The sequence below is a fragment of the Hesperophylax consimilis genome, unplaced genomic scaffold, assembly GCF_061612785.1.
Source record: "Hesperophylax consimilis isolate HC1 unplaced genomic scaffold, BYU_Hcon_1.0 scaffold_146, whole genome shotgun sequence".
Lineage (NCBI taxonomy): Eukaryota > Metazoa > Arthropoda > Insecta > Trichoptera > Limnephilidae > Hesperophylax > Hesperophylax consimilis.
Genome location: NW_028301365.1, coordinates 35,001 through 45,000, shown reverse-complemented (window position 1 = coordinate 45,000; position 10,000 = coordinate 35,001). Strand labels below are relative to the sequence as shown.

At 45.9% G+C, this 10,000-nt stretch overlaps 3 non-coding genes across 3 annotated transcripts in view; all 3 read right to left on the bottom strand.

Annotated features, from left to right (window-relative positions):
* Window positions 1-1,175, bottom strand: part of LOC149408642 (large subunit ribosomal RNA) — a 4,066-nt gene extending 2,891 nt beyond the window's left edge. Inside the window, exon 1 of the ribosomal RNA XR_016305451.1 lies at window positions 1-1,175. This exon is cut by the window's left edge and continues 2,891 nt beyond it. This is a non-coding gene — a ribosomal RNA (large subunit ribosomal RNA).
* A 411-nt stretch (window positions 1,176-1,586) lies between these two features.
* On the bottom strand, window positions 1,587-1,748 carry LOC149408641 (5.8S ribosomal RNA). The gene has a single exon (XR_016305456.1). It is a non-coding gene; the product is annotated as a 5.8S ribosomal RNA (ribosomal RNA).
* A 331-nt stretch (window positions 1,749-2,079) lies between these two features.
* Window positions 2,080-4,021, bottom strand: LOC149408640 (small subunit ribosomal RNA). The gene has a single exon (XR_016305450.1). It is a non-coding gene; the product is annotated as a small subunit ribosomal RNA (ribosomal RNA).
* Between the last annotated feature and the right edge of the window lie 5,979 nt (window positions 4,022-10,000).

Sequence of the window (10,000 nt, the reverse complement as noted above, 5' to 3'; positions counted from 1 at the left end):
CTCCATCAGGGTTTCCCCTGACTTCGACCTGACCAGGCATAGTTCACCATCTTTCGGGTCCCAGCGTGTACGCTCTCAGTGCGTCTCGATAATCGCACGGGGGCTTTCTCGAAACGCCTCGGGAATGCGGCGGGGCGTCTGACGACGCCCGCGCATCTTCCCTGCGACCGGCTCGAGGCCGGCCTTTCACTTTCATTTCGCCTCTGGGTTTATCAGTGTTCCCAATGACTCGCGCACATGCTAGACTCCTTGGTCCGTGTTTCAAGACGGGTCCTGTGAGTGCCCAAAACAAAACCACCGCCGACCGGGACGCGTCCCGTCCGAGAGCGCGCCGCTAACGACGGACACCCGACGCGCGACACCCGCGACGCACTAGACGCCGGGGGCCACGCGAAGGACGCCGCTGCAGCGCGACGGACGCCCGCGAGGGGCGGACGCGATCCTCGTTCTCTACCGTCGCTGCGTAATGTACGCCGCGGCCGTGGACACCGCGGCTCCGCCTCGCAGAGCGAGACGGGTCAACCGCACACGGCGCATTCGACCGCGGCGCGACGGGTCGCGGTGTTATACTAAGGGAGAAGTGCACGCGCTCCGGGAGCCTGACGGCGCACCCGCGCACCCACCGCCCCGACCCGAAAGCCGAAGGCGAAGGTTTGCGCGAGGCGCGAGCCCCGACGGAAGACACGATGAATCTCCCCGTTCGCTCGTTTGAGTTCCACAGGTTTACCCCTGAACGGTTTCACGTACTCTTTAACTCTCTCTTCAAAGTTCTTTTCAACTTTCCCTCACGGTACTTGTTCGCTATCGGTCTCGTGGTAGTATTTAGCCTTAGATGGAGTTTACCACCCACTTAGGGCTGCACTCTCAAGCAACCCGACTCTAGGGAGAGAGACCGTCGCGGCCGGCTACCGTCACCACGGGCCTGGCACCCTCTGCGGGTAAGCGGGCCCCGTTCAAGATGAACTTGGACAGGCAGCCGTGACTAATGACCGCGCGTGTATGTATAACTCTCCTCCCGAACGCTACATTTCCCGGCGGCCCGCCGGGGCCGCAGGATTCAGCGCTGGGCTCTTCCCGTTTCGCTCGCCGCTACTCGGGGAATCCTCGTTAGTTTCTTTTCCTCCGCTTACTGATATGCTTAAGTTCGGCGGGTGATCTCTCCTGATTTGAGGTCGACAACAAAAATTTTATAAATTCGAGAAGTACGCAAAGCAACAGTGTGCGCGTATTCTCGCCCGTGCAGACTCTGTCAAGCGGGCGCGAAACCGACGAGCGTCCGCGGAGGTGCGCGCGGCCGAGAGCGCGAAGATCGCCCCGGACAGCCGACCGCTCGCGCGGTAGACTGCCCAGTTTTCAGCGTCGTCGCTAGCTCAAGGCTCGCACGCGTTCCTCCGCGTTTGGTATAACGCAAGCGGAAATCGCGCGCATCGAGAGAGCACTTCGTCAAATTTAACCGGACGCCGAGGTCCCGGCGCGCGTCTCCGAGGAGACGACGCGCGCGGGCCCCGGCGACGCCGGCAACGCTCGCTCTGCGCGCCCCCGTCCGAGGACGGGGGCGAGAGAACAGTCTGGTCGCATTGTGTGCGCGACCCTCAAACAGGAGTGGTCCGTCGACAAACTACGTCTTGCTCGGACCGCAATGTGCGTTCGAAATGTCGATGCTCATGTGTCCTGCAGTTCACACTCTGACGCGCATTTAGCTGCGTTCTTCATCGACCCACGAGCCGAGTGATCCGCCGTTCAGGGTAATAATGATAAAACAAACATAAATAGATACGTTTTAGTTTTCGGTTTTTACAATTTGGTTTGCGTTTTCGAAATGTTTATAATTCCATTCGACAAAAAGATTAATTTTGTACCGCCGCCTTCACGGCGACGGGTAAAATTTCACCGGACGAGCGGATAGAGGACGGAGCCCTCCTCCGCTCGACGCCGGCGGTTCTCGGTTCGCATCGGCGCCCTAGGGCGATCTCCGACGCAGTAATTTAGCATTCGTTCGATTATGGTTTATATGTATAATATATGTTTTGTTTCATAATAATATTTCATATCATGGAAAGCACAAACATTAAACACAGGAAATGATCCTTCCGCAGGTTCACCTACGGAAACCTTGTTACGACTTTTACTTCCTCTAAATGATCAAATTCGGTCAAACTTTCCGACGCGTCGGATGCCCGTGAGAGCTTCCGCGCACCAGTCCGAAGACCTCACCAAATCATCCATCGGTAGTAGCGACGGGCGGTGTGTACAAAGGGCAGGGACGCAATCAACGCGAGCTGGTGACTCGCTTTTACTAGGAATTCCTCGTTCATGGGGGAGAATTGCAAACCCCAATCCCTATCACGAAGGGGTTTCATCGGGTTACCCGGGCCGTTAGGCCAAGGAGGACACGCTGATCCCTTCAGTGTAGCGCGCGTGCGGCCCAGGACATCTAAGGGCATCACAGACCTGCTATTGCTCAATCTCGTGCGGCTATATATACCGCCGGTCCCTCTAAGAAGATTTTCATTGTACGCCGGTAGTGAAGACCGCGAAACGCACGACCCCGACGCGCGAACGCCGAAGCCGCGCGCACACGGACCCTCGTGATACCGGTTGCACGTCTATTTAATAGGCTAGAGTTACGTTCGTTACCGGAATTAACCTGACAAATCGCTCCACCAACTAAGAGCGGCCATGCACCACCACCCACCGAATCGAGAAAGAGCTGTTAATCCGTCAATCCTTCCAGTGTCCGGGCCTGGTGAGTTTTCCCGTGTTGAGTCGAATTAAGCCGCAGGCTCCACTCCTGGTGGTGCCCTTCCGTCAATTCCTTTAAGTTTCAGCTTTGCAACCATACTCCCCCCGGAGCCCGAAAGCTTTGGTTTCCCGGGAGCTGCCCACCGGGTTAAAATTATGAAACTTCGGCGGATCGCTGGCTGGCATCATTTATGGTTAGAACTACAGCGGTATCTAATCGCCTTCGAACCTCTAACTTTCGTTCTTGATTAATGAAAACACCTTTGGCAAATGCTTTCGCTTTAGTCCGTCTTGCGACGATCCAAGAATTTCACCTCTAACGTCTCTCAATACGAATGCCCCCAGTCGTCCCTATTAATCATTACCTCTGGTATCAGAAAGCCAACAAAACAGAACCGAGGTCCTATTCTATTATTCCATGCGTACAATATTCAGGCAAGTGTTAGCCCGCTTTGAGCACTCTAATTTGTTCAAAGTAAACAGCCGCGACGGCCCGCCTCGGTGCGCGGCCGACCGTGAGGCCGACCGACACACGCCGGCGGTGGACGCACCGGCGAGAAGCCCCGCAGACGTGCCTGTCGTACCGCATTCGGTAGACCGACACCGCAGGACACAATTTCAACTACGAGCTTTTTAACCGCAACAACTTTAGTATATGCTATTGGAGCTGGAATTACCGCGGCTGCTGGCACCAGACTTGCCCTCCAATGGATCCTCATTAAAGGATTTAAAGTGTAATCATTCCGATCACGAGGCCTCGGACGAGTCCCGTATCGTTATTTTTCGTCACTACCTCCCCGTGCCGGGAGTGGGTAATTTGCGCGCCTGCTGCCTTCCGTGGATGTGGTAGCCGTTTCTCAGGCTCCCTCTCCGGAATCGAACCCTGATTCCCCGTTACCCGTGACAACCATGGTAGTCGCATAAACTACCATCGACAGTTGATAAGGCAGACATTTGAAAGATGCGTCGCCGGTGCTAGACCGTGCGATCAGCTCAAAGTTATCTAGAGTCATCTCGAATGGCGACGGACGGGGCGCGAACCCCGCCGCCGATTGGTTTTTGATCTAATAAAAGCATTCCTCCCGTTACCGGTCAGAACCTCGTTTGCATGTATTAGCTCTAGAATTGCCACAGTTATCCAAGTAACCGTGTACGATCTAAGGAACCAAAACTGATATATTGAGCCATTCGCGGTTTCACCTTAATTCGGCTTTTACTGAGACTTGCATGGCTTAGTCTTTGAGACAAGCATATGATTACTGGCAGGATCAACCAGGGAGCTGCACCACCGTCGGAGGGTTTTTAATCCTCCGAACGACAGAGGCCCGCCCTCGCGTAGAGGGCGCGGACAACACGGCGTTAAAGAACACGCGACGGAGTCACCCGCACGAGTCACGCTCATTATGCGTACCGCTATATTCTCCCGCTCGGCGACCGTCGCTAGACGAAAGCTCCGCGGGAAAATTTTTGCTTCAAACGAAGAAAGCGCGCGTAGGACGGCTCCCGCCCGAGAGAGAGAGACCGCACCCGCGACGACGCTATCGTCCGATTTATAATTCCCATTCGTAAAACGTGTACACCGAAAGCGCACGCCTTTGGCGAGGCAACAGTGAGACGGGGATAAAATCCTCCGCCTTTGCTTTTGAAAATTCTGCTCGCGCGGAACTCCAGAGTCAAAACATGAGCGCGAACGCCGCGCAGAAGCGGGCGTCACGTAGTTTCTCGCAAATAACACCGCCGACACGACCGATAGGCCGCCGCAGTTTGCGAACGCCGTGCATCGAGAGCCCGCCACACTCGGCGGGCACAAAGCTGTGCCGGGTCGCGTTCTCGCTCGGGACGGCGCCGAGCGCGATGCGCCCGCTCCGACCCCTCGAAGGCGCGCAGGCGGCCGGGCCGTCGGGCCTCGGGCGGCTCGCGAAACCGGGCACAAGGCGCTCGGTCTCGGTAAATAAATTTACTCTCGTCACTTACTTTCGTATTCGCATTTTGGAAATTTTAAATTATTTCATTTAATCGATGATACCGACCGACCGTTCCCGGTGAGTTTAAAAAAACTTAATACAGAGGTACGTAGTTATTTCAAATTTACACAATAAGAACATATTTCAAATAAAAATAAAAACTTAACATAGATATAATAATAATAATAATAAATAACTAACATAACTAACTAAATATATAACTAACAGATCGAGCGATTAGTCATAATAGAACCGATATAGTTTTACATGACAAAATTTTTAAAAATAACTTATATCATCGATGTCGCTATTCCGAATTCCTGTAATATTCAAAAATCTGTTAGTGAAAAAATAAGAAAATACACAGATTTAGGAAATGAGAAAAAAAGAATTTGGCATTCTCAGACTATAAAAATATTACCATTCGTTATTTCGGCTACCGGCATTATACCTAGCTCTCTTATTAAAAATTTAGGCGTATTAGATCTATCAAAAAATTTATATATAAAGATGCAAAAGTCGGTCATTTTGAATACATGTAGGATAACAAAAGATTTTTTTAAATGTTTATGTTGAGGGATCTGTAGGATTTATTTATAGGCCCCGTTAGGAGTTCTACCGAGCCGAACCCTCCGATATGAAAATATCTGGAGTCGGTGAATTATTTTCCCATTTGATCTCTGTTGAGTTGACGTGTTGTTCTTGTATTGTTTTGTATTTATTTTACTTTTTTAAATTTAAATTCCATTGACAAAGATCAATTTTTTGCTAATAAGTATTGGCAAAAAATTTTTATTGGCATAAAATTATATTGGCAGAAGATTTTATTGGCATCAAATTTTATTGGCAGAAAATTTTATTGGCCTAAAATTTTATTGGCATAAAATTATATTGGCAGAAAATTTTATTGGCATCAAATTTTATTGGCATCAAATTTTATTGGCAGAAAATTTTATTGGCATAAATTTTAATGGCAAAAATTTTTGTCAATTTATCTATTTGCAAAAATTGTAATCGCACCTAACCTGACCTGACCTAACCTAACCTAACCTAACCTAACCTAACCTAACCTAACCTAACCTAACCTAACCTAACCTAACCTAACCTAACCTAACCTAACCTAACCTAACCCAACCTAACCTAACCTAACCTAACCAAACCTAACCTAACCTAACCTAACCAAACCTAACTTAACCTAACCTAACCTAACCTAACCTAACCTAACCTAACCTAACCTAACCTAACCTAACCAAACCTAACCTAACCTAACCTAACCTAACCTAACCTAACCTAACCTAACCTAACCTAACCTAACCTAACCTAACCTAACCTAACCTAACCTAACCTAACCTAACCTACACTAACCCAACCTAACCCAACCTAACCTAACCTAACCTAACCTAACCTAACCTAACCTAACCTAACCTAACCTAACCTAACCTAACCTAACCTAACCTAACCTAACCTAACCTAACCTAACCTAACCTAACCTAACCTAACCTAACCTGATACATAAAGTAAATTCACCCGGCACCCACAAGACTAGGCAACATTTTAGAATTGTTATATTATATCATTTATTCTGTTGAGTTAAAAAAAAAAAAAAAACTTAATAGACGACATTGAAATTAAATCAAATAAATTCATATTTACACGTACATTTTTTAAAAATATATTCAATTAAAAATTAACATTTTTACCTCTACAAGAGTCCAAAAACACTCGTCTGTGAAGTGTAAAAAAATAATAATAAAATTTTACTTTTAAAACATATGTAAATAGGAGAAAAAAAAAATCATAACAAAACATATAAAGTGAAGAGATTTTTGTATATTTATACATAAGTACATACATACATACATACATACATACATACATAGTAAGAAAACGATTTTAAAAGGGATTCGAATAAAACAAATTCACCGACTCAGACCGCGATGCGCCCGCTCCGACTCCTCGACTGCGCTCAGACGGACGCCCGGGCGGTCGGGCCTCTCGCGGAACCGGCCGCAGTAGCGCGAGCCGCGTCGCCTCATCTCCGGCCGTCTGCCCGACTGCTCACGCTCGGTCTCGAAAAAATAAATTTACCCTCGTCGCTCACGTCTTCTCACTATCGAAATGTTAAATTATACATACATACATACATACATACATACATACATACATACATACATACATACATACATACATACATACATACATACATACATACATAGTAAGAAAACGATTTTAAAAGGGATTCGAATAAAACAAATTCACCGACTATTACAGACCGCGATGCGCCCGCTCCGACTCCTCGACTGCGCTCAGACGGACGCCCGGGCGGTCGGGCCTCTCGCGGAACCGGCCGCAGTAGCGCGAGCCGCGTCGCCTCATCTCCGGCCGTCTGCCCGACTGCTCACGCTCGGTCTCGAAAAAATAAATTTACCCTCGTCGCTCACGTCTTCTCACTATCGAAATGTTAAATTATACATACATACATACATACATACATACATACATACATACATACATACATAGTAAGAAAACGATTTTAAAAGGGATTCGAATAAAACAAATTCACCGACTATTACAGACCGCGATGCGCCCGCTCCGACTCCTCGACTGCGCTCAGACGGACGCCCGGGCGGTCGGGCCTCTCGCGGAACCGGCCGCAGTAGCGCGAGCCGCGTCGCCTCATCTCCGGCCGTCTGCCCGACTGCTCACGCTCGGTCTCGAAAAAATAAATTTACCCTCGTCGCTCACGTCTTCTCACTATCGAAATGTTAAATTATACATACATACATACATACATACATACATACATACATACATACATACATACATACATAGTAAGAAAACGATTTTAAAAGGGATTCGAATAAAACAAATTCACCGACTATTACAGACCGCGATGCGCCCGCTCCGACTCCTCGACTGCGCTCAGACGGACGCCCGGGCGGTCGGGCCTCTCGCGGAACCGGCCGCAGTAGCGCGAGCCGCGTCGCCTCATCTCCGGCCGTCTGCCCGACTGCTCACGCTCGGTCTCGAAAAAATAAATTTACCCTCGTCGCTCACGTCTTCTCACTATCGAAATGTTAAATTATACATACATACATACATACATACATACATACATACATACATACATACATACATACATACATGATAAGAAAACTAAAAAATAAACATTTTCACACTGAGGGCCATTAAGTGCGGCCCGTTTACTCCCGCCGTTTACCCGCGGCTACCACCCGAAATGAGATCCTCTCAGCTCCGCTCCGGTCCCAATGCTCCCGTAACATTTAAATTTTTTATTCTACGCTGCAAGAATGACGTTCCGAATTCGATTCCGAAATAAAAATCTATAAAAATAAATAAATTACAATTTCACATTGAGGGCCATTAAGTGCGGCCCGTTTACTCCCGCCGTTTACCCGCGGCTATCATCCGAAATGAGATCTTGTCAGCTCCGGTCCCAATGCTCTCGAAACCTTTAAATTTAATATTCTACACTAAGAATGGCGTTCCGAATTAGATTCTGAAATAAAATACGTCAAAAAAAAAGTTTTTTTTTCTTTTAAATCACACCGTGCCCGGGGCAAATGGCGTCATCGGGTGCGTCGCAGTTACTCCCGCCGTCCACCCGCGGCCGCTACTCGATATCAGATCCCACTCATCGCCGGCCCCGCTGCACCGAACCGCGGCTAAATTTATTATTCTACACTAAGAATGACGTTATGAGTTCGATTCTGAAATTTAAAAAAAATAAATATTTTATTTTTAAATAAGAAAATTTTGAAAACACGTTGAGGGCCGTTAAGTGCGTCCCAGTTACTCCCGCGCTTTACCCGCGCCCGCCGCTCTGAATTGCATTCCCTCACCTCCTGACGAAAATGATTTATTTAATTTATTAATTATCGAAGACAATATTACCGATTTCTAAACGAAAATCTGAAACAGAAAAATCAGAAAAGGATACGGTCACATCTAGGACTGATTTTTTTTTTTTATTATTTTGGTGATTTTTCTCTTTCAGATTTTCTTTTAGAATTCGCTAATATTATCTTCGATAATTAAATATTACAATATTAGGTTTTACTCAGTAAAGTTATTCCAAAAAATAAATAATTACTATTATTATTATTTATAATTTTTATTCACACATAAATATGACACTTAGGTACACAGCATAAGAAGAATAATAACAAAAAACCTAATTTTCCCCGAAACCGCTACGCCATCTATCGTCTACAATGTTTTGAACTCATCAAAAGACGAAAAAAAAGAAGAAAGGTTTGTGAATTGATTTCTTTTTTCGATATCATACTACAAGTCGTAAGTTGGGTTTCTATATTATATTGATCGGCGACCGGATAAATCATCAAAATGATAATTCATCACATATTTAAAAAGTTATGTAAAGTCATGGAAAGTGATGAAACAAAAACTTTTTTTTACTGGGTTAAGTAGGTTAGGTTAGGTCAGGTTAGGTTAGGTTGGGTTAGGTTAGGTTAGGTTAGGTAAGGTTAGGTTAGGTTAGGTTTAAACAAATCATCGTTTTTAATGATTCTATATCACTTTTTAAAAGTGTGTTGAACAGTCACCGTGTTGAGTTAGCATGGAACCATATTGATCATAAATTTTATATATAATCATAATACATAGGGCGACTGAAGAAAGCCACACTAAGTTTATCGAAAACCGCCACGAGTGTCGATGAAATAAATAAATAAATAAATTAATTAAAATTAAAAGAAAATCGATAAATGCAATCAGGTTGCATGATAAATCACCACAATGACAACAGAACACACATTGAAAAAGTGATATGAAGTCATTAAAAGTGATGAAACAAAAATTGGGTTAAATACTTATACTCGTAACCTATTCAACCTAGTTTTTGTTTCATCACTTTTCATGACCTCACATCGCCGTTTAAAGGTTTGTTGAATTTTGATTTTGACGATTTATCCGGTCACTAACCCCTAACCTAACCAGAATACGGGACACGTCTCCATCGTCTTTTTTTTTTCGAAAATTCGGTTAAAAAAAAAAAATAACATTCTGGAGGAGAACCACCACTTTCTTGCCCTGTTTTAGGTACTGACAGTACCCCTTCAGAGCAACAACTCGGAAACTGCTTTTAAATTTAACTGAAACTGTAATGAAACATTCTTTATGGGCATTCTGGTAATCATGTACCGCTTCTGTTGCGGTTATCATCTGGGCTCGCTCCACATGAATTAACATACACTTTACGCATTGAAAGAGTCCATAAATTTTTTTTAAGGTTTTTTTATTCTCGCGGCTCT